This window comes from Mesoplodon mirus, assembly GCF_964341445.2.
Source record: "Mesoplodon mirus genome assembly, chromosome: 19".
Classification (NCBI taxonomy): domain Eukaryota; kingdom Metazoa; phylum Chordata; class Mammalia; order Artiodactyla; family Ziphiidae; genus Mesoplodon; species Mesoplodon mirus.
In genome coordinates, this window is record NC_138995.1 from 46,796,951 (window position 1) to 46,816,464 (window position 19,514).

Genomic DNA, 19,514 nt, shown 5'->3' on the forward strand with positions numbered 1-19,514 from the left:
TTTTATCTTGCTCCTTCTCCTGCTGTGTGTTTTTCTGTCTTCTCATTTTGCTTATGTTACTGTGTTTGGGGTCTCCTTTTTGCAGGCTGCAGGTTCGTAGTTCCCGTTGTTTTTGGTGTCTGTCCCCAGAGGCTAAGGTTGGTTTAGTGGGTTGTGTAGGCTTCCTGGTGGAGGGGACTAGTGCATGTATTCTGGTGGATGAGGCTGGATCTTGTCTTTCTGGTGGGCAGGTCCACGTCTGGTGGTGTGTTTTGGGGTGTCTGTGGACTTTTTATGATTTTAGGCCACCTCTCTGCTAATGGGTGGTGTTGTGTTCCTGTCTTGCTAGTTGTTTGGCATAGAGTGTCCAGCACTCTAGCTTGCTGGTCGTTGAGTGAAGCTGGGTGCTGGTGTTGAGATGGAGATCTCTGGAAGATTTTTGCCGTTTGATATTATGTGGAGCTGGGAGGTCTCTTGTGGACCAGTGTCCTGAAGTTGGCTCTCGCACCTCAGAGGCACAGCACTGACTCCGGGCTCCTCAATTTGGGATCATTTGTTGTCTATTAATGTATTCCACAGATGCAGGGTACATCAAGTTGATTGTGGAGCTTAAATCCGCTGCTTCTTAGGCTGCTGGGAGAGGTTTCCCTTTCTCTTCTTTGTTCTCACAGCTCCTGGGTCTCAGCTTTGGATTTGGCCCCGCCTCTGCGTGTAGGTCGCTGGAGGGCGTCTGTTCTTCGCTCAGACAGGACAGGGTTAAAGGAGCAGCCTCTTTGGGGACTCTGGCTCACTCAGGCCGGGCGGGAGGGAGGGGCACGGAGTGCGGGGCGAGCCTGCAGCGGCAGAGGTCGGCGTGACGTTGCACCAGCCCGAGGCACGCCGTGCGTTCTCCCAGGGAAGCCGCCCCTGGATCCCGGGACTCCGGCAGTGGTGGGCTGCACAGGCTCCCGGAAGGGCGGTGTGGACAGTGACCTGCGCTTGCACACAGGCTTTTTGGCAGCGGCAGCAGCAGCCCCAGCGTCCCACGCCCGTCACTGGGCTCCGCGCTTTCAGCCGCGACTCACACCCGTCTGTGGAACCCCTTTAAGCAGCGCTCTTAATCCTCTCTCCTCGCGAACCAGGAAACCAAGAGGGAAGAAAAAGTCTCTTGCCTCTTCAGCAGCTCCAGAGTTTTCCCGGACTCCTTCCCGGCTAGCTGTGGCACATTAGCCCCCTTCAGGCTGAGTTCTCGCCGCCAGCCCCAGTCCTCTCCCTGCGCTCTGACCGAAGCCCGAACCTCAGCTTCTAGCGCCGCCCGCCCCGGCGGGCGAGCAGACAAGTCTCTCGGGCTGGTGAGTGCCTCTCGGCACCGATCCTCTGTGCGGGAATCTCTCCACTTTGCCCTACCCAAGTATGTGGGGAGTTTCTTGCCTTTTGGGAGGTCTGGGGTCTTCTGCCAGCGTTCAGTAGGTGTTCTGTAGGAGTTGTTCCACGTGTAGCTGTCTCCTGCTAATTTTCTTTGTACATTTTCTCTTATATATTTGTCATTTAATTATTGATTTGTAAGTACTCATATAATAATGATACTAAATGCTTTTGTTGCAAAAAATTTTCCTCCAGATTGTGGTCTAATATTTAGTTTTGTTTATGATCATTTAGATATAAAGAATTTTGTCACTTTGTAGTAGTCAAATCCATCAGTCTTTTATTTTATGGACTATGCCTTTATATATACTCTTAGAAAGTACTTGCACACCATTGACATCAAATAAATATTCATGTATTTTCTTAAAATCTTTCTATGGTTTCAGATTTCATATTTAAATATTTGCTCAATCTGAAATTTTTTTAGTTCCTGTTGTGCTGCAAAGATCTTTTATTTTTTCACGTGGTAAGCAAATTGACCCAATTTGACTTACTGAATTCTTCATCTTTTCCCCAGTGATTTGAAATGTCATGTTTATCTTATATGAAATTCATATTTATATGGGCCTGCTTCTGTTTTTTGTACTGTTTCATTGATTTATCTGTCTATCCCTACAATTAAACCAGAATTTTGAATATACAGGAGCACCCCCTTATCCACAGTTTTGCTTTCCGCGGTTTCAGTTACCTGCGGTCAACTGTGGTCTGAAAATATTAAAGAAAAAAATCCAAAAATGAATAATTCATTAAGTTTTCAATTGCATGTTGTTCCAAGTAGCGTGATGAAATCTGTCTTTCTCCATCCTGCCCAGGATGTGAATCATCCCTTTGTCCGGCATATCCCTCCCAACCAACTGTCACTTAGTAGCCAGCTCCATTATCAGATCAACCATGTTGGTATCGCGGTGTTTGTGTTCAAGTAACCCTTATTTTACTTAATAATGGCGCAAGAGTGGTGGTGTTGGCAATTCAGATACTCCAGAGAGAAGCCATAAAGTGCTTCCCTTAAGTGAAAAGGTGGACGTTCTCAACTTAATAAGGAAAGAAAAAAAAGTTTGCTGAAAAAAGATTTTTTTCTTTCTTTTTTTTTCTTTCTTATGAAAAAAAAAGATTCATAGGATCTACAGTGAGTACAAATCTATCATGAAATTGCGAAGGAGGAAAAAGGAATTCATGCTAGTTTTGCTGTCACATCTCAAACCTCAAAAGTTATGGCCACAGTGCATGATAAGTGCTTAGTTAAGATGGAAAAGGCATTTAATTTTTTAAAATAAATTTACTTATTTTTTATCTATTTATTTATTTTTGGTTGCATGGGGTCTTTGTTGCTGTGTGTGGGCTCTCTCTAGTCGCAGCAAGCGGGGGCTACTCTTCGTTGCCATGTGCGGGCTTCTCATTGTCGTGGCTTCTCTTGTTGTAGAGCACAGGCTCTAGGCACATGGGCTTCAGTAGTTGTGGCACACAGGCTCAGTAGTTTGGCTCACGGGCTCTAGAGTGCAGGCTCAGTAGTTGTGGCTCACGGGCTTAGTTGCTCTGCAGCATGTGGGATCTTCCCTGACCAGGGATCGAAACCATGTCCCCTGCATTAGCAGGTGGATTCTTAACCACTGTACCACCAGGGACACCCAAGGCATTTAAATTTGTACAAGATATTTTGAGAGAGAAAGAGACCACATTCACATAACTCATTTACAGTATATTATTATAACTGTTCTATTTTATTGGTTATTGTTAAGAACCTCTTACTGTGCCTAATCTATAACTTAAACTTTATCATAGGTATGTAGGTATAGGGAAAAACATAGTATATTTACAGTTTGGTACTATCAGTGATTTCAGGCATGGGCTGGGAGTCTTGGGACATATTCTCACGGGTAAGTGGGGGCCACTGTATACAAAGTTACAAGTACGTCATTGCATGTTGCTTACTCAAGTCTTTCAAGTCCCTCCTCATCCTTCTATATTTTTCAAAATGTTCTTGGCATTCTGAAGTTCCAGATGAATTTCATAATAATTTTATAAAGCACTACCCACTCCAAAGTTCCACAGGTATTTTGATTTGGATTCCATTAAACTTCTAGGTACTATAGAGATAATTGATAACTTTATATTTCTTTTTAATTTTAATTCAATAGCATGACACAATTTTCCATTTTCAGTCCTTATTCTTTTTTCATCACATTTCTACACATTTCTTGTGAACTTTTTCTTAGACATTTATGTTTGGGTTGCTATTGTGAATGGTATTTTTTACTATCATTATATCACTGGTATGTAGAAAAACTATAACTTTTATTTATGTGTTTACTTTGACCAAACTTTGTTCTGAATTCACTAAACAGTGTAGTAATTTTTCAGTGTATTCCCTTGGCTTCTCCAGCTACATAATTCTATCACCCATAAATGACAATAACTGTGTCATCTATTTTCAAACAGTCATCCCTCTTATTTTTTATTCTTGTTTTATTCAATTGGCCATAATTTAAAGAATTGTGTTAAATATGGCAGAGATTGTGAGACTTCTTATTTAAATAGAAATTCCTCTAGTTCTTCAATCTAAAATGTGATTCAGCTGTTGTTTTGGAAGTGAAAGCATCTTTCTTGATAAAGAAGGTTTAATTTCTATTATACTGATAGATACTAGTTTTGGATTTTGTTTCTTGGGAATGGGTGTCGAATTTTATTATAAATTATTTCAATAGGAAGTGTATGTAAATTTTCTCTTTTGCTATATTAAAATACTTAATTATCCTTGAATCTCTTAATGGGAAAAAACTTATTTAATCAGACAATACTATTAATTTACTCTGCTGACAAATTTTTTCATCATATTTTATTTAATATTTTCATATTATACTCAAAAGTGAGTTACCCTTTTCTGAAGTGTCTTTGCCCAGCTGTGGTATTAGAGTTACCATAGCTTCTTAAAATAAACTGTGTAGTATTTTTAGGGGTTACTATGCTCTAAAACTGTTTATGTAAAAAATACACTTCTGATAAAAGCTTCTTGTGTTTGCTGTTTGTTGGAAGTAAAGTTTTGATAATTTTTAAACATTTCTATTTTATTCATTTGTGCAAGAGTCCTATAGTCTTGGATTTTTTTGTAATGAAGAATTGATTACTCTCATCTTATATTCTCCATATTCTCTGTGCTGTACAATGTACCCTTATAGCTTATTTTATACATAATAGTACCTCTTAATCCCCTACCCCTATATTGCCCCTCCTCCCTTTCCCTCTCCCCACTGGTAACCACTAACTTGTTCTCTATATCTGTGAGTCTATTTCTTTTTTGTTATATTCAGTAGTTTGTTGTATTTTTTAGATTTCACATGTAAACGATATAATTGCAGTATTTGTCTTTCTCTGTCTGACTTATTTCACTTAGTATAATGCCTTCCAAGTCCATCCATGTTGTTGCAAATGGTAAATTTGCATTCTTTTTTATGGCTGAGTAGTATTCCATATATTCCATGTATATATGTGTGTGTATATGTGTGTATATGTGTGTGTGTGTGTGTGTGTGTGTGTATAGATAGATAGATAGATAGATAGACAGATAGATAGACAGATAGATAGATATAGGGTTGGCCAAAAAGTTCATTTGGGTCTTTCCATAAGATGTTATGGTATATATATATATATAAAACCATATGTTTTGATATATATATCACATCTTCTTTATGCATTCATCTCTTGATGGACACTTAGTTTGCTTCCATATCTTGGCAATTGTAAATAATGCTTCTATGAACATTGGGATGATTGTATCTTTTCAAATAAAATGAACATACTACTGAAGGCAAACTACAGATTCAATGCAATCCCTATCAAAATACCAATGGCATTTTTCACAGAACTAGAACAAATAATTTAAAAATTTGTATGGAAATACAAAAGACCCCAAACAGCTAAAATAATCTGGAGAAAGAACAGAGCTGGAGGAATCACACCCCCGACTTCAGACTATACTGCAAAGCTACAGTAATCAAAACAGTATAATACATGTACAAAAACAGACATATAGATCAATGGAACAGAATAGAGAACCCAGAAATTAACCCACATACTTATGGTCAATTAACCTATGACAAAGGAGGCAAGAATATACAATGGAGAAAAGACAGTCTCTTCAATAAGTGGTGCTGGGAAAACTGGACGGCTACATGTAAAAGAATGAAACTGGAACATTCTCTAACACCATACACAAAAATAAACTCAAAATGGATTAAAGACCTAAATGTAGTACTGAAAACCATAGAAATTCTAGAGGAAAACACAGGCAGAACACTCTTTAACATAAATCATAGCAATATTTTTTTGAATCTGGAAATAAAAGCAAAAATAAAAGCATTTATTAGTAATTAAGTGCAGTACCTGAGAAATATGAAACTGCCAATTGTACTTAAAATGAAATGTGTGGATAAATAAAATGTGTTAATATATGTTAACATTTTTAGGTCTGCTGAGTGACACAGAATGTTACATGAGCTACAGCTATTGCACAAGGATTTTTATATACTCAGCTCATTTATAAACTTGGACCTCATATTCAATTTCATTGGTCTCATTTTGTATTTATGGAAATAGTCCCACACCATTTTGATAGTTGTTGCTTAATAATATAAAAGATATGTCAATATAATACATTTACTTCCCTCCCCACTGACCCCCATTTGTCTTTATTCAAAGTTTTGGTTTTATCCTTCCACTTTTATTTTTCCAACTAAACTTTAAATTAATTTGCCAATTTCAAAAAGGAAGTAAGGAGGGGAGAGATGGGGAAGGAAGGAATTATATCAGAGTCTTAACTGGCATTGTTTTAATGGTAAAAGTAATTTAGCAGAACAGCCTTCCCTGCCCTCCTTAACTAATGTCGGCATCTCCATCTTTCACGTTCTTCCCCCTGGTTTTCTTTGTGGTCTCTATCAATACCTGACATTCCATTATGCACTGGTTGGGTTTTATATGCTATTGTCCAACTCCCCAGCTGAAATATATGCTCCATGAAGGCAGGGACTCTCTCCTGAGCATCACTGTAATTTTAGTGCCAGCCATGAGGTGTGTACTCAACAAATATTTCTTAATCAGGTGATTGATGCTCATAGTTTTGAGTTGATTCTCTTCGGTTTTTCAAGAATATAAACATATCATCTGCAAATAGTGATGTATACACCTTTTCTTTTTTGACTTTTATCTCATGTCATTTTCCTATCTAATTATACTGCCTAACAATTTCATAATCATACTAAATAACAGCAACAATTGAGCACATACTTATCACGTTACTGATTTTAAAGAGCTTTTTTAGTATCTCACCTGGTGCTAGCTGTCACTTGAGATAGACATTTGTTAATCGTATTAAGGAAGAATACTTCTTTACCTATTTTACTGAGAAAATGCAGTAGAAGCATTTAAATTTTTTTAAATGTTAAGTAATAGTAGTGATAGAATACACCCTTGCCTTGTTACTCATTTTGTTGTAAATGTTTTGATTGTTTTGCCATTAAGCACAATGTCAGCTATTGTTTTTAACACGTGTATTTATTTTGCCTGTGTTAACAAGAATACTCTTTATTTCATAGATGTTCCTTGAAGGTTGAAAAGAAAGGGGAGTGCCTGGGCTTACAACTGTTTGAGGTGTTTCTTTACCAAAGTTTTAAATTTATACCACAATTACTTGCCTATTTATCTTTAGTTTTTCATCAAGGTCAATCTTCATGTTGGGTTGGCCAAAAAGTTCGTTTGGGGTTTTCTTTCATCAGTAAGATGTTACAAAAAACCCTGAATGAACTTTTTGGTCAATCCAATATTTCCCTGTAAAATTATCAATTTCATCCATGTTGTCATCTAGTTTTTAATATCAGAATTTTACACAGTAGTCTCTTCTAAGTCTTTCAAGTCTCTGTTTGAGATTCTTTTCCTTTCTCCTTGTTAATATTGTGCTTTAATTTTTTTTCTTATTTAGCCTTGCTAGAATTTTAGCTATTTTACTATATTTTAATCTAGCTCTTAGTCAATTATTTTTCTGGTTCCTAATTCATCAAATTTCAGCTTTTATTATTGTTAATGTTGTTTTCTATTTTGCTTGGCTTTAATTTGTTGCTTTTTAATCAACTTTTTGAGTTGAATCCTTAATTAGCTTATTTTCCTTTTTGTTTTCCTGATTCTTAAAAGGTAAACAATATGAATTTTTTTCTCAGTGCAGGACTAAAAGGAAGATATACTGTAATTGCAGTTTTGATTTTATCTTCAGCCCAAGGGTTTTGTTTTGCTTTGTTTCTGAAGACAAGTATCATTGTTTTAAATTCTAAATGGTTAGGTACAGAGGGCATTTTTCTATTGCTATCTGATACTATTTTTTTATTTTTATTTTTATTTTTATTTTTTGCTGTGGGCCATTTTTTAGTCTTTATTTAATTTGTTACAATATTGCTTCTGTTTTTTATGTTTCAGTTTTTTGGCCCCGAGGCATGTGGGATCTTAGGTCCCTGACCAGGGATTGAACCCGCACCCCCTGCATTGGAAGGCGAAGTTTTAACCACTGGACTGCCAGGGAAGTCTCTGATACTATTTTTTAAATGGTCAAAGAATGTAACTTGTAGTATATCTACTTTTTAAAATCTACTGACATTTTGATGGCCAAGTTTGTGTTCAATGATAAGAGAATACATTCCCCTGCAGAGGTCAAGGCTTTTGGTGTGGATTTCAAAGTTCAGACCGAACACCTCTTTGGTTTGCTTGGTGGCTCAAGGACTAAGAAATGTGCATTCATTAGGCTCCATCATCACAGTTGTGCTTTTGTTCATTTCCCCCTATTCCTTTGTATAATTTAGTACTTTTTAATTTTGTGCATAACCATCCATGACAGTTACTCATTGTTTTGAATTGTGACTTACATCACTCTGGGACTCTTTACACCCATTTTCTAAACCTTTTATTTATTATGAATTTATTGTTTAGAGGAATTTTAGGTTTACATCAAAATTGAGGGGAATATACAGAGATTTCCCATATGCCCCCTGCCTCCACACATGCATTATCAACATCTCCCACCAAAGTTGTACATTTGTTACAGTTGAAAACCCTACACTGACACATAATAATCACCCAAACCCCATAGCTTACATTATGGTTTACTCTTTATGTTGTACATTCAATGGGTTTGGACAAATGTATAACAACATGTATCCATTATTATGGTATCACATAGAATATTTTCACTGCCCTAAAAATCATCTGTGCTCCTCCTATTCATCCCTCTCCTCCCCAACCCCTGCCAGTCACTGATCTTCTTAATCTCTCCATAGTTTTCCTTTTCCAGAATGTCACATAGTTGGAATAGTGCAGTATATAGCCTTTTCAGGTTGGCTTCTTTCACTTAGTAATATGCATTTAAGTTTCATCTATATCTTTTCATGGCTTGATAGCTTGTTTCTTTTTAGCAGTTTCTTAATATTCCATTGTCTGCATGTACAACAGTTTATCCATTCACCTACTGAAGGTCATGTTGGTTGTTTCCAATGTTTAGCAATTGTAAATAAAGCTGCTATAAACATCTATGTTCAGCTTTTTGTGTAGACATAAGTCTTTAACCCCCTTGGGTAAATTCCAAGGAGTGCAATTGCTGGATTATATGGTAGTATAATAATATGTTTAGTTTTGTAAGAAACCATGAGTTGTCTTCCAAAGTGGCTGTACTTTGCATTCCCAACAGCAGTAAATGAGGGTTCCTGTTGCTCCATATTCTCGTTAGCATTTGGTGTGGTCTGAGTTCCAAGGAGTGCAATTCCAAGTAGTAAATTCCAAGGTAAATTCCAAGGAGGGCAATTGCTGGATTTTATGGTAGTATACTAATATGTTTAGTTTTGTAAGAAGCCACAAATTGTCTTCCAAAGTGGCTGTACTTTGCATTCCCAACAGCAGTAAATGAGGATTCCTGTTGCTCCATAGTCTCCTTAGCATTTGGTGTGGTCGGAGTTCCATTTTGGCTCTTCTAATAGATGTGTCCCACTTATTTTTAAAATCTTTATGTAACAGTCTTTTGTATAGTGCTGTCTGTGACCGGCATCTTACACATATTAAGCCATTTAATCCCCTCAACTATCTATGAGGTAGATATTATCCCCATTATACAAATAAGGAACTAAGGCACAGAGATTGAATAGCATGTCCTAAGCCACACAGAGAGTAAATCCAGAAGTGCTCTTCAACCCAGATTCCAGAGTCTCTTTTGTTAAATTATTTTTCATTGAGATATAATTCACCCAACATAAAATTTGCCACTTCAAAGTATACAATTCAGTGAGTTTTAATATATTCACAGCATTGTACAACCATCACCACTATCTAATTCCAGAACATTTCCATTGCTTAAAAAAAAAAAACCTGTACCCACCAGCAGTAAGTCCTAACCCCCACTCCCAACGTTCCCCTTATCTGTCTCTATGTATTTGCCTGTCCTGGACATTTCATATAAATAGAATCATACAATATGTATCCAGCTTCTTTCACTTAGCATGCTTTATGGTTCATCCATGCTATAGCATGTATCAGTATTTCATTCATTTTTATGGCTGAATAATATTTCATTGTATGGATATACCATATTTTATTTTTCCATTATCAGTTAATGGGCATTTGGGTTGTTTCTATTGTAGGGCTATTATGAACAATACTTCTATGAACTTTTGTTTTTATGCGAACATATGTTTTCAAATTTCTTGAGTATATACTTTGGAGTAAAATTGCTGGGTCATATGGTAAGTCTATGTTTAACCTTTTGAGGAACCGACAAACTGTTTTCCACAGCAGCTGCAATATTTTATATTCCCACTAGCAATATATGAGACAGAATATGTGTTCTTAAGGGCTGTGCTTTATTACCAATCAGCATTAAACATTAATTTAACACATTCAGATATCATCCTTATTCTCTTCCCCATATTTTTTCATTTCATTACTGTTGGTTTTTTGATTGGTTACCTTTAGAAATTTAAATAATATACTAAAAGTTCTACTTCTGTTTTATCAATGTTTGATGTTGTGTCTTGAGTCCCCACTTTGAAAAGTCAAGACATCATGGCGTAACTCTTCTTTCTACATCTTCTTCCCCCCCTCCACCCACACACATACCTCCACAACCTGCCTTCAGTTAGCTACTTTGTAACTTTACATTGTCAAGGAAGGTGATGTTTCGACTTTCATCCTGCAGTCTGTCAAGCCTTCCATACTTTGTCCTTAGGCTGACCCTAAAACCTGAAAAATACTGATCAGTATTATTGTTATATAACTATTCTGTGCTGGTCATGGAATATGCTAAAATTCCATTTCCTTCTCGGAACATCAATATCATGACTCCTGGGCCATTCAGAGAAGAATATGCCTAGCATTAAAGTCAAATGGAGTCTCATTAATTTGCATCAGTTGTTTAAATAATAGAGCAATTTATTTCACATCATATACAAGACATTCTTACAAAGTTTCATTGATCTATATGTCTGTTTTGGTGCCAATACCAAACTGTTTTGATTACTGTAGCTTTGTAGTATTGTCTGAAGTCTGGAAGGGTTATGCCTCTGATATCACTTATACGTGGAATCTAAAAAAATAATACAAATGAATCTATACACAAAACAGAAACAGATCCACAGACAGAAAACAAACTTATGGCTACCAAAGGGGGAAAATGGGGAGGGGAGGGAAATTAGGAGTATGGGATTAACAGATACAAACTATTATACATAAAATAGAAAAGCAACAAGGATTTAGCATATAACATAGGGAAGTATATTCAATAACTTGTAATAACCTATGTTGGAAAATAATCTGAAATAATCCAAAAATATATATATATTTTTGAATCACTTTGTTGCATACCTGAAGCTAACACAATACTGTAAATCAACTGTACTTCAATATTTTTTTTAAAAATCCAAAAACAAAAATAACTTTTGTGCTTCAAAGGGCACAATTATGAAAATGAAAAAGCAAGGCACAGATGGGAGAAACATTTGCAAAACAGTATCTGAGAAAGGACTTGTATCCAAAATATATAAAGAAACTATACAATGTGATTAAAAAAATAAAAATGAGCAAAAGACTTGATAGCTATTTCACAAAAGAAGATGTACAGGTGGCAAATAAGCATGTGAAAAGATGCTCAGTATTATTCGCCTTTAGGGAAATGTTAACTGAAACTACAGTGAGACACAATTATACACCTATTAGAATGACTTTAAAAAGTACCAAGTGCTGCCAAGAATGTAAAGCAACTGGAATTCTTGTGCATTGCTGATGGAGGTACAAAATGGTACAGCCACTTTGGAAAATAGGCTGGCAGTTTCTCTGAAAGTTAAACATACTCTCACTGTATGATGCAGCTATTCTGCTCCTAGGTATTTACTCAAGAGAAATAAAACCATTAATTCACACAAAACCTAATACACAAATGTTCAGAGAAGCTCTATTCTTAAAATTCAAAAGCTGGAAACAACCTGAATGGCCCCATCTGGTGAGCAGATAAGCACAGGATGCTACATACAATGGAATACTATACAGCAATAAAAAGGAAGGCACTGCTCACAATATTAGATAAACAATATCGATGAGTCTCAAAAACTTTATGCCAAAGGAAAGAAGCCACAAAAGACTATATATTGCATGATTCTCTATCCATGAAATTCTAGCAAAGGAAAAGGAGAGGAGGAAAGGGGAGTGGCTGCAAAGGGACAGGAGAGAGTTTTTTGGAGTGACAGAAAAGTTCTGAATCATGATGGTGCATATATCAAATTTATCAATTACAAGATAAAATATGGAAACTTGGATTATATGTACATTTATTTCAGTAAAGCTAATTTTCTAAAAGGGTGCTTAGCCAATAAACTTTCTTAAGCCCTTCAACCAACCTCCACTTTCAAGTGATGGTTCAACTGAGTATGGAATTTCAGGTCAAATTGTTTTTTCTCCTGCAAACATTGAAGGCATTATCTTCTATAATCCAGTGTTGCTTATCCTATGAGGTGACGTTTTCTTCTTTCTTTAAAATTTTATGATAATGATATTAACAAACCCTTACTGAGAGTTTACAGTGTTCCAAGTCCTGTTCTATGTACAATATTCCCAGTGTCTTGAAATTTCTCAGTGATAAATCTAGTTACAATGTCTTTTTCATTACTGTTTTGAGTACTCAGAGAACTTTTTCAATATAAAGACCACTATCCTTTAGGGGGAAGTTTCTTCTCTTGTTTCCTGTCCTATTTTTTTTTTTTTTGTCTCAGCATCTTCTATTCTTTGCTATTAGTACTTCCAATAATAAGGATTAGACCTCTTGAGGATTGATCCTTTATTTCTTCTATCTCTTATTTTATACTTTCTTCTCTTTCCAGAATTTTTATTGCTTCTTTTATTTTACAATCATGTTTTTAATCTCTAAGATATTTCTTGTTTTCTGAGTGATCCTTTTCCCTAAGCTACTGTTCTTGTTCTTTGAATGTAACATCTTGAATGTTGCTGAATGTGTTTTTAGAGTATTATTTTTTGTCCTGCTTTTTATTTTGGTCTTCCTCTTTTATCAGCTACACACACACACACACACATACACACACACACAGGGATCCTTGGTTGTCTATTCATATATAAGGATAGGATAGTTGGGTAAGTTTCCTCTGGCGTTGAATTAGCAAGACAAGTTCCTCCTTGCCTCACTGCGGAGTGATTTCTGACTGGGAGTTGAGAAGCAGGAAATGGCAGGGCAATTTGTGTGTCTGGCATTGGATTAGGTGAGGAGGGTGTTAGAGAGAAGACCATAATGCTTACCAAAATGAGAAGAGTTTAGTTAGTCCCAGACATTATTATTCAAAGAAGACTTAGCATTTCCCAGATCATACATTCCTTTTATTTGTTTGTTGTTGATTGGTATAAAGCCATCCTTCAACCCTCCCCTAGAAATAAATTCCAGCAACCTGAACTCAGCTCAGCATGTAGAAGTGGGGGAGGACTCATGTTATGAACCAGTTCCCTATGCTGTGCACTGACTTCCAATTACACCCCTGTTTCTAGACCAACTTCCATCTGCTGTCCTCTGACTGACAGTCTATACTGAACCAGGGATCCCTAAGGCCACCTAGCCCCCACCTCCTCCACAACCCTCTTGTTTCATCTTCTGGTCTTCGCTGTTCTCCAATTATGTCATCCACAAGCCTACTCCTATCCACTCATGATCATTCAGAATGTGTTTTCCTCCTGGTTGAAGACCTGCTCCCTACTGCCTGCTCCCTTTTATTCTTTCTATAGGAGTTTTTTGTTTGTTTGTTTGTCATTTGTTTGTTTGTACCTCTATCTGTTCATCACCACAGGATCTTAGAAAGCACGTAGTGTAACCAGCTATGTACCTCCTCTTCACCCTTCATCTTTTGCTCATCGCAACCACTCCTGCTAATGGAATCCACTGCCATAGCCCTGTATTAGGTCGCTAGGATGAAACTTTTTTTTTTTTTGACCATGCCACGTGGCATGCAGGATCTTAGTTCCTGACCAGGGATCGAACCCATGCCCCCTGCAGTGGAAGCATGGAGCCCTAACCACTGGATACCAGGGAATTCCCTGGGATGAAACATTCTTAAATGTTCTATGATCATTTTAAAGACACTAAAACCATTTGTGTATTTTTCACAAGCTCTACACATTTATCAAGTAAATCAAGTTTAATTGTATAATAGCAAAGATGAATTATATAATAATATTTTTCTATATCCTTAGTTAATACGCTTCTTGACTTGTCAAAGACTGGATGGTTTGTGTAAATCTTTCACTATAATTTTGGTTTTATTGACTATAATAACAACTTTAAAATTGCTTTATATATTTAGATGTTGTTATTCGGGGCACCAAAGTTCATGACTACTGTAGCTTCACAATAAAGTGAACCTTTTATCAAGGTAAGATAACTATATTCTATTCAATTATTTTATCTTACATTTTACTTTTTCTGGTTCTAATACTGTCAATGCAGCTCTCTTTTGGTTTATATATTATTAACATATCCCTGCTAATACCTTTATTCTTATATGTTCTCTAAAAATTTACCTTTGTTTCTCCTAAGTGGAAAAAACTTTAATTTCAATTTATTTTTTGATCCATGAAGGAGTTCAATCCCATTCATCCGCTCAACAAATATTTATTGAGCAACTACCATGTATTAGATCTAATATTCAGAAGTGAACAGAACAAGCACAATTCAAGCTACTATAAATTTTTTGCATCTTATTTTCTCTAACTATTTAGATATACAAACTGTTTTCTTCTTTGTTTACTCTACAAGTCATTACCTTTGAATTTAAAGAAGGGAAATAAGGAAGATAGAAATGCAGTATTCATTCAATATTTTTTTAAAAATACTCTTAGTAAACTAGGAATAGATGTTTTTTAACCTGATGAAGAATACTGACTGAAAACATGCCTACAAGTGGTGATAGGTTGAAAGCTTCTCCTCTAAGATCAGGAACAAGACAAATGTATTCACTCTCACCACACCCATTCAACATAGTACTAGCCAGAGCAATTAGGTAAGAAAAAAATAAAGACATTCAAATCAGAAAGGAAAAGTAAAATTGTTTCTATTTGCAGATGATATGATCTTTTTTTTAATTTTTATTTATTTTTTATTTGTTTATTTTTGGCTGCATTGGGTCTTTGTTGCTGCATGCGGGCTTCCTCTAGTTGCAGCGAATGGGAGCTACTCTTTGTTGCAGAGCATGGGCTTCTCATTGTGGTGGCTTCTCTTGTTGTGAAGCACAGGCTCCAGGCATGTGGGATTCAGTAGTTGTGGCCTGCAGGCTCTAGAGAGCAGGTTCAGTAGTTGTGGCGCACGGGCTTGGTTGCTCTGCGGCATGTGGGATCTTCCCGGACCAGGGCTCGAACCCATGTCTCCTGCATTGACAGACAGATTCTTAACCACTGCACCACCAGGGAAGCCGGATATGATCTTATATATAGAAAATTCTAGACTCTACCAAAAAAACTGTTAGAACTAATCAACAAATTCAGTACAGTTGTAGGATATAAAATCAGCATAAAAATGAGTTGCATTTCTATACACTATCTGAAAAAGAAATAAAGAAAAATACCATTTATAATAGCATCAAAATTTTTTAATATTTAGGAACATATTTAACCAAGGAAGTGAAAGATCTGTACACCAAAAATAACAAGACATTGATGAAAGGAATGGAAGAAACAAATAAATGGAAAGATACCCTGTGTTCATCAATTGTAAGAGTTAATATTGTTAAAATATCTATACTACCCAAAGCCATCTATAGATTCAATGCAATTCCTATTAAAATTCAAATAGCATTTTTTATTAGCTTCTGCTTTATAACAAAGTGAATCAGTTATACATATACATCTGTTCCCATATCTCTTCCCTCTTGCGTCTCCCTCCCTCCCACCCTCCCTATCCCACCCCTCCAGGTGGTCACAAAGCACCGAGCTGATCTCTCTGTGCTAAGCGGCTGCTTCTCACTATCTATCTACCTTACGTTTGGTAGTGTATATATGTCCATGCATTTTTTAAATTCTAATATTTATATGGATCCACAGAAGACCCCAAATAGCCAAAGCAATCCTAATAAAGAACAAAGCTAGAGGCATCACAATTCCAACTTTCAAACTTTATAACTTTATTACAGAGTTATAGTAACCAAAACAGTATGGTACTGGCAAAAAAAAAAAAAAGACACATAGGCCAATGCAACAGAATCAAGAGCCCAGAAATAAACTCATGCTTATACAGTCAACTAATATTTGACAAGGGAGCCAACATGATGTGATAGGGAAAGATAGTCTCTTCAATAAATGGTATTTGGATAACTGCATATGCATGTGCAAAAGAATGAAATTGGACCCCTATGTTGCACCACTCACAAAAATTAACTTGAAATGGATTAAAGAGTTAAATATAAGACCTAAAACTGGAAAGCTAATAGAATAAAACATCAGGGAAAATCTCCTTGAAATTGATTTTGGCAACAATTTTCTTTGATATGACACCAAAAGCACAAGCAACAAAAACACAAACACGTGGGACTACATCAAACCAAAAAGCTTCTTCACCACCACAGAAACCAAAAATCAACAAAAAGAAAAGGCAACATACAGAATGGAAGAGAATATTTTCAAACCACCTATCTGATAAGTGCTTAATATAAAAAATATATAAGGAACTCATACAACTCCGTGACAAAAGAATCCCAAACAATGCAATTAAAAAATGGGCAGAGGACTTGAATATACCTTTTACCAAAGAAGACATACAAATGGCCAACAGGTACATGAAAATATGCTCAACATCACTAGTCATGAGGGAAATTTAAATCAAAACCACAAATATATACATACATACATATAAACATGCCTATAGTAAATATATATTTGATGATTAAAACTGAGAATTTTTCTCCTTGAGATCATAAATAAAACAAGGATGTCCAATTTTACCACTTCTACCCAACATTTTACTGTAAGTTCTAGCTAGTGCAATAAAGCAAGAAAAATAAATAGAAGACAGCTAGGTTATAAAGGAAAAAAAATACCATTATTTTCTGATGACATGATTGTGTAAAAAGAATATCCAAAAGAATCTATAGACAATTAGAATTAATAGAGAACTTAGCAAAGGTGCTGGAGATCAGGAAATAGAAAAAAAAAACAATTTTATTTCTGTATACCAGCAACAAACAGAGAAAATAAAAATTTAAAAATCATTAACATTGGGCTTCCCTAGTGGTGCAGTGGTTGAGAGTCTGCCTGCCAATGCAGGGGACACAGGTTTGAGCCCTGGTCTGGGAGGATCCCACATGCCGCGGAGCAACTGGCCCCATGAGCCACAATTACTGCGTGTCTGGAGCCTGTGCTCCACAACAACAGAGGCCGCGATAGTGAGAGGTCCGTGCACTGCGATGAGGAGTGGACCCCACTTGCCGCAACTAGAGAAAGCCCTCGCACAGAAAGGAAGACCCAACACAGCCATAAATAAATAAATAAATAAAAGTTTTTTAAAAATCATTAACATTTACATTAGCATCAAAGGGCAACAAATATCTAGAAATACATCTAACAGAAAATGCACAAGATGTCTCCACTGAAAACTACACAATGTTATTGAGAGAAACTAAAGAAGTTCTAAATAAATGGAAGACTTGATTTGTAAAATCACAAATCTTCCCAAATGTTCTATAAATTTGCTATAATACCAATCAAAATCCAAGTGTGATTCTGAGTGTGTGTAATTTTATAAGCTGATTCTTAAATTCTTATGAAAAGTCAAATAGCCAAGGCAATTGGAAAGAAAAGTAAAGCTGAAGGACTCACACTACCAGCTATGAAAACTCACTATAAAGCTATAATCAGTAAGACTGTGTGATCTTGATGTAAGGAAAGTCCAAAAAAACCTTAATGGAATAGAATAAAGAGTCTAGAAACCACACAATGTTTAGTCATTTAATTTATGAAAAGTTGACTCTGTAGTGCAGTCTTTTCAATAAATGATGTTACGTGGATTGAATATCCATGAGAAAAAGTACTTCTTCACTGCTATCTCACACCACACACAAAAATCAATTCCCCGATGCACTGCAGCTCTAAATGTAAAATGTTAAACAATAGAACTTTAAGAGGAAAACATCTTGTAGATGTGTGAAGTATACAAAGATTCTTAAATAGGACACAAAAAAAGAGAGTAAAAAGGCCAACCACAGCATTGTAGAAGAAAAATACACACACACACAATCTCCAGAAAAAATTCTCTTATCAAAATATGTACATAGGGCTTCCCTGGTGGCGCAGTGGTTGAGAGTCTGCCTGCCGATGCAGGGGACACGGGTTCGTGCCCCGATCCCGGAAGATCCCACATGCCGCGGAGCGGCTGGGCCCGCGAGCCATGGCCGCGGAGCCTGTGTGTCCGGAGCCTGTGCTCCGCAACGGGAGAGGCCACAGCAGTGAGAGGCCCGCGTACAGCAAAAAAAAAAAAAAAAAAAAAAAAAATATGTACATAGAATTCCTACAAATTAATAAGAAAAATATTTTTTAAATAGAAACATAGGTCAAAGACATGAACAGATACTTCACAAAAGAAAATCTCAAAATGGCCAATAAGCACGCGAAAATGTGTCAAGTTAGTTATCAAGGAAATGTAAACTAAAATTACAGTTCAGTGCACTAACCATTCCGAACAGCTAAAATGAAAAAGATAGAAAATACCAATAGATATAGAACAACTGGAACTCTCATGCACTTCTCTTGGTGCTGTACAAACTATTTGGAAAACTGTCAGTATCTACTAAACCTGAACATGTGTGTTTCTTTGACACAGATACCCACTCCTAAGTCCATACTCACCCAAAATGCATACATATTTTTAACAAAAACCATGTGCTATAATATCCATGGTCGTGCCATTCATATTAGTCAAAACCTAGAAACTCCTTAACTGCCATCAATGGTAAAACTGATAAGTAAATTGTGATGCAGTCACATACTGAAATGCTACATAGTAAAGAAAATGGATGATCTACAACAACTCTTTCTGAATAAATATCAGAAACATAATTTTAAGATGTAGAAGTCAGAAGAAAGAATGCATACTATATGACTCAATTTATGTAAGTAAAAGCCCAGTGATTACCCTTGGGGGTGTGACAGTAACTGGAAGGGAGCAAGAGTTATCCTCTGGGGTCTAGCCATGGTCTTCATATTGATGTTGGTGGTTGTTACACCAAATTTTCAGTTTGTGAAAATTCACTAAGCTGAACGTAAAACGACTTTCTGTGTGTATGTTATACTTCAATGAAGTTAAACATAAAACAACAACAAAGGCAACTTAACCACCTTTATTTTTATAATTGTTGGTACCTTTTTGTTAAATGAGGATATTAATATTGTTTCCCTATACTCTTTCTAGTTTTATTAATACAATTAGAAATATTTAGGCCCAAACTATTGTTGTAGTTTTTAGCAATTGTTAAACTTTATGTTTTGAGCATTAATTGCATTTTGCTTTATAGTTTCCATTATAATTTACCACAACTGTATAGACTTAATTAGAAATAAATGAAATAGAGACTAAAAAGACA